General features: G+C 46.9%; 1 protein-coding gene across 1 annotated transcript in view; it reads left to right on the forward strand.

Annotated features, from left to right (window-relative positions):
- The window catches only part of LOC148442674 (uncharacterized), a 216,109-nt gene that overhangs the window by 161,110 nt on the left and 48,810 nt on the right, over positions 1 to 6,189 (forward strand).

Genomic DNA, 6,189 nt, shown 5'->3' on the forward strand with positions numbered 1-6,189 from the left:
TCACAGAGCTATATCTAGAGTCTGGTACAGGTGATACCGCAGTCTCAGGAGAAGTGAATGTAGACATTGGTGGGAATAGCTGTCACAGAGCTATATCTAGAGTCTGGTACAGGTGATACCGCAGTCTCAGGGGAAGTGAATGTAGACATTGGTGGGAATAGCTGTCACAGAGAAGTGGATAGTTGTCACAGAGCTATATCTAGAGTTTGGTACAGGTGATACCGCAGTCTCAGGGGAAGTGAATGTAGACATTGGTGAGAATAGATGTCACAGAGAAGTGGATAGTTGTCACTGAGAGCTATGACTAAAGCCTGGTACAGGTGATACCGCAGTCTCAGGAGAAGTGAATGTAGACATTGGTGAGAATAGATGTCACAGAGAAGTGGATAGTTGTCACTGAGAGCTATATCTAGAGTCTGGTACAGGTGATACCGCAGTCTCAGGAGAAGTGAATGTAGACATTGGTGAGAATAGATGTCACAGAGAAGTGGATAGTTGTCACTGAGAGCTATATCTAGAGTCTGGTACAGGTGATACCGCAGTCTCAGGAGAAGTGAATGTAGACATTGGTGAGAATAAATGTCACAGAGAAGTGGATAGTTGTCACCAGGAGGGGTGAGGACCATATACAATAAGGGAACAGTCACATAACTGTGACTCAGACATGGACACTTGTGCTGATACACCATTTAGGAGGTGTATGTAGTGCGGGTGATGGTACATGTGATGATGACTGTGACTCCTTACACCAGGAGAGGGGTGAGGACGATGTACAATAAGGGCACAGTCACATAACTGTGACTCAGACATGGACACTTGTGCTGATACACCATTTAGGAGGTGTATATAGTGCGGGTGATGATACATGTGATGATGACAGTGACACCTTACACCAGGAGAGGTGAGAGGGGTGAGGACCGTGTACAATAAGGGCACAGTCACATAACTGTGACTCAGAAATGGACACTTGTGCTGATACACCATTTAGGAGGTGTATGTAGTGCGGGTGCTGATACATGTGATGATGACTGTGACTGATTACACCAGGAGAGGTGAGAGGGGTGAGGACCATGTACAATAAGGGCACAGTCACATAACTGTGACTCAGACATGGACACTTGTGCTCATACACCATTTAGGAGGTGTATGTAGTGCAGGTGCTGATACATGTGATGACTGTGACTCCTTACACCAGGGGAGGTGAGAGGGGTGAGGACCGTGTACAATAAGGGCACAGTCACATAACTGTGACTCAGAAATGGACACTTGTGCTGATACACCATTTAGGAGGTGTATATAGTGCGGGTGATGATACATGTGATGATGACTGTGACACCTTACACCAGGAGAGGTGAGAGGGGTGAGGACCATGTACAATAAGGGCACAGTCACATAACTGTAACTCAGAAATGGACACTTGTGCTGATACACCATTTAGGAGGTGTATGTAGTGCAGGTGCTGATATATGTGATGATGACTGTGACTCCTTACACCAGGAGAGGTGAGAGGGGTGAGGACCAGGTACAATAAGGGCACAGTCACATAACTGTGACTCAGAAATGGACACTTGTGCTGATACACCATTTAGGAGGTGTATGTAGTGCAGGTGCTGATATATGTGATGATGACTGTGACTCCTTACACCAGGAGAGGTGAGAGGGGTGAGGACCATGTACAATAAGGGCACAGTCACATAACTGTGACTCAGACATGGACACTTGTGCTGCTACACTATTTAGGAGGTGTATGTAGTGTGGGTGCTGATACATGTCATGATGACTGTGACTCCTTACACCAGGAGAGGTGAGAGGGGTGAGGACCATGTACAATAAGGGCACAATCACATAACTATGACTCAGACATGGACACTTGGGCTGATACACCATTTAGGAGGTGTATGTAGTGCGGGTGCTGATACATGTGATGATGACTGTGACTCCTTACACCAGGAGAGGTGAGAGGGGTGAGGACCATGTACAATAAGGGCACAGTAACATAACTATGACTCAGACATGGATACTTGTGCTGATACACCATTTAGGAGGTGTATGTAATGTAGGTGATGATACATGTGATGATGACTGTGACTCCTTACACCAGGAGAGGTGAGAGGGGTGAGGACTGTGCACAATAAGGGCACAGTCACATAACTGTGACTCAGACATGGACACTTGTGCTGATACACCATTTAGGAGGTGGATGTAGTGCAGGTGCTGATATATGTGATGATGACTGTGACTCCTTACACCAGGAGAGGTGAGAGGGGTGAGGACCATGTACAATAAGGGCACAGTCACATAACAGTGACTCAGACATGGACACTTGTGCAGATACACCATTTAGGAGGTGTATGTAGTGCAGGTGCTGATATATGTGATGATGACTGTGACTCCTTACACCAGGAGAGGTGAGAGGGGTGAGGACCATGTACAATAAGGGCACAGTCACATAACTATGACTCAGACATGGACACTTGTGCTGATACACCATTTAGGAGGTGTATGTAATGTAGGTGATGATACAAGTGATGATGACTGTGACTCCTTACACCAGGAGAGGTGAGAGGGGTGAGGACTGTGCACAATAAGGGCACAGTCACATAACTGTGACTCAGACATGGACACTTGTGCTGATACACCATTTAGGAGGTGGATGTAGTGCGGGTGCTGATACATGTGATGGTGACTCCTTACACCAGGAGAGGTGAGAGGGGTGAGGACCATGTACAATAAGGGCACAGTCACATAATTGTGACTCAGACATGGACACTTGTGCTGATGCACCATTTAGGAGGTGTATGTAGTGCGGGTGCTGATACATGTGATGATGACTGTGACACCTTACACCAGGAGAGGTGAGAGGGGTGAGGACCATGTACAATAAGGGCACAGTCACATAACTATGACTCAGACATGGATACTTCTGCTCATACACCATTTAGGAGGTGTATGTAGTGCAGGTGCTGATACATGTGATGTCTGTGACTCCTTACACCAGGGGAGGTGAGAGGGGTGAGGACCATGTACAATAAGGGCACAGTCACATAACTGTGACTCAGAAATGGACACTTGTGCTGATACACCATTTAGGAGGTGTATGTAGTGCAGGTGCTGATATATGTGATGATGACTGTGACTCCTTACACCAGGAGAGGTGAGAGGGGTGAGGACCATGTACAATAAGGGCACAGTCACATAACAGTGACTCAGACATGGACACTTGTGCAGATACACCATTTAGGAGGTGTATGTAGTGCAGGTGCTGATATATGTGATGATGACTGTGACTCCTTACACCAGGAGAGGTGAGAGGGGTGAGGACCATGTACAATAAGGGTACAGTCACATAACTGTGACTCAGACATGGACACTTGTGCTGCTACACTATTTAGGAGGTGTATGTAGTGCAGGTGCTGATAAATGTGATGTTGGCTGTGACTGATTACACCAGGAGAGGTGAGAGGGGTGAAGACCATGTACAATAAGGGCACAGTCACATAACTGTGACTCAGACATGGACACTTGTGCTGATACACCATTTAGGAGGTGTATGTAGTGCAGGTACTGATACATGTGATGATGACTGTGACTCCTTACACCAGGAGAGGTGAGAGGGGTGAGGACCATGTACAATAAGGGCACAGTCACATAACTGTGACTCAGACATGGACACTTGTGCTGCTACACTATTTAGGAGGTGTATGTAGTGCAGGTGCTGATAAATGTGATGTTGGCTGTGACTGATTACACCAGGAGAGGTGAGAGGGGTGAAGACCATGTACAATAAGGGCACAGTCACATAACTGTGACTCAGACATGGACACTTGTGCTGATACACCATTTAGGAGGTGTATGTAGTGCAGGTGATGATACATGTGATGATGACTGTGACTCCTTACACCAGGAGAGGTGAGAGGGGTGAGGACTGTGTAGAATAAGGGCACAGTCACATAACTGTGACTCAGACATGGAGACTTGTGCTGATACACCATTTAGGTGTATGCAGTGTGGGTGATGATACATGTGATGAGGACTATGACAACTTACACCAGGAGAGGTGAGAGGGGTGAGGACCATGTACAATAAGGGCACAGTAACATAACTATGACTCAGACATGGACACTTGTGCTGATACACCATTTAGGAGGTGTATGTAATGTAGGTGATGATACATGTGATGATGACTGTGACTCCTTACACCAGGAGAGGTGAGAGGGGTGAGGACTGTGCACAATAAGGCCACAGTCACATAACTGTGACTCAGACATGGACACTTGTGCTGATACACCATTTAGGAGGTGGATGTAGTGCGGGTGCTGATACATGTGATGGTGACTCCTTACACCAGGAGAGGTGAGAGGGGTGAGGACCATGTACAATAAGGGCACAGTCACATAATTGTGACTCAGACATGGACACTTGTGCTGATGCACCATTTAGGAGGTGTATGTAGTGCGGGTGCTGATACATGTGATGATGACTGTGACACCTTACACCAGGAGAGGTGAGAGGGGTGAGGACCATGTACAATAAGGGCACAGTCACATAACTGTGACTCAGACATGGACACTTGTGCTGATACACCATTTAGGAGGTTTATATAGTGCAGGTGCTGATAAATGTGATGATGACTGTGACTCCTTACACCAGGAGAGGTGAGAGGGGTGAGGACCGTGTACAATAAGGGCACAGTCACATAACTGTGACTCAGACATGGACACTTGTGCTGATACACCATTTAGGAGGTGGATGTAGTGCGGGTGCTGATACATGTGATGATGACTGCGACACCTTACACCAGGAGAGGTGAGAGGGGTGAGGACCGTGTACAATAAGGGCACAGTCACATAACTGTAACTCAGAGATGGACACTTGTGCTGATACACCATTTAGGAGGTGTATGTAGTGCAGGTGCTGATACATGTGATGATGACTGTGACTCCTTACACCAGGAGAGGTGAGAGGGGTGAGGAACATGTACAATAAGGGAACAGTCACATAATTGTGACTCAGACATGGACACTTGTGCTGATACACCATTTAGGAGGTGTATGTAGTGCAGGTGCTGATACATGTGATGATGACTGTGACTCCTTACACAAGGAGAGGTGAGAGGGGTGAGGACCATGTACAATAAGGGCACAGTCACATAACTGTGACTCAGATATGGACACTTCTGTTGATACACCATTTAGGAGGTGTATGTAGTGCGGGTGCTGATACATGTGATGATGAATGTGACTCCTTACACCAGGAGAGGTGAGAGGGGTGAGGACCATGTACAATAAGGGCACAATCACATAACTATGACTCAGACATGGACACTTGTGCTCATACACCATTTAGGAGGTGTATGTAGTGCAGGTGATGATACATGTGATGATGACTGTGACTCCTTACACCAGGAGAGGTGAGAGGGGTGAGGACTGTGTACAATAAGGGCACAGTCACATAACTGTGACTCAGACATGGACACTTGTGCTGATACACCATTTAGGAGGTGTATGTAGTGCAGGTGATGATACATGTGATGATGACTGTGACTCCTTACACCAGGAGAGGTGAGAGGGGTGAGGACTGTGTACAATAAGGGCACAGTCACATAACTGTGACTCAGACATGGACACTTGTGCTGATACACCATTTAGGTGTATGTAGTGCGGGTGATGATACATGTGATGAGGACTATGACACCTTACACCAGGAGAGGTGAGAGGGGTGAGGACCGTGTACAATAAGGGCACAGTCACATAACTGTGAGTCAGACATGGACACTTGTGCTGATACACCATTTAGGAGGTGTATGTAGTGCAGGTACTGATACATGTGATGATGACTGTGACTCCTTACACCAGAGAGGTGAGAGGGGTGAGGACCATGTACAATAAGGGCACAGTCACATAACTGTGACTCAGACATGGACACTGGTACTGATACACCATTTAGGAGGTGTATGTAGTGCGGGTGCTGATACATGTGATGATGACTGTGACATCTTACACCAGGAGAGGTGAGAGGGGTGAGGACCATGTACAATAAGGGCACAGTCACATAACTGTGACTCAGACATGGACACTTCTGCTGATACACCATTTAGGTGTATGTAGTGCAGGTGCTGATACATGTGATGATGACTGTGACTCCTTACACCAGGAGAGGTGAGAGGGGTGAGGACCGTGTACAATAAGG

This window comes from Taudactylus pleione, unplaced genomic scaffold (assembly GCF_031769625.1).
Source record: "Taudactylus pleione unplaced genomic scaffold, aTauple2 ptg001421l, whole genome shotgun sequence".
Classification (NCBI taxonomy): domain Eukaryota; kingdom Metazoa; phylum Chordata; class Amphibia; order Anura; family Myobatrachidae; genus Taudactylus; species Taudactylus pleione.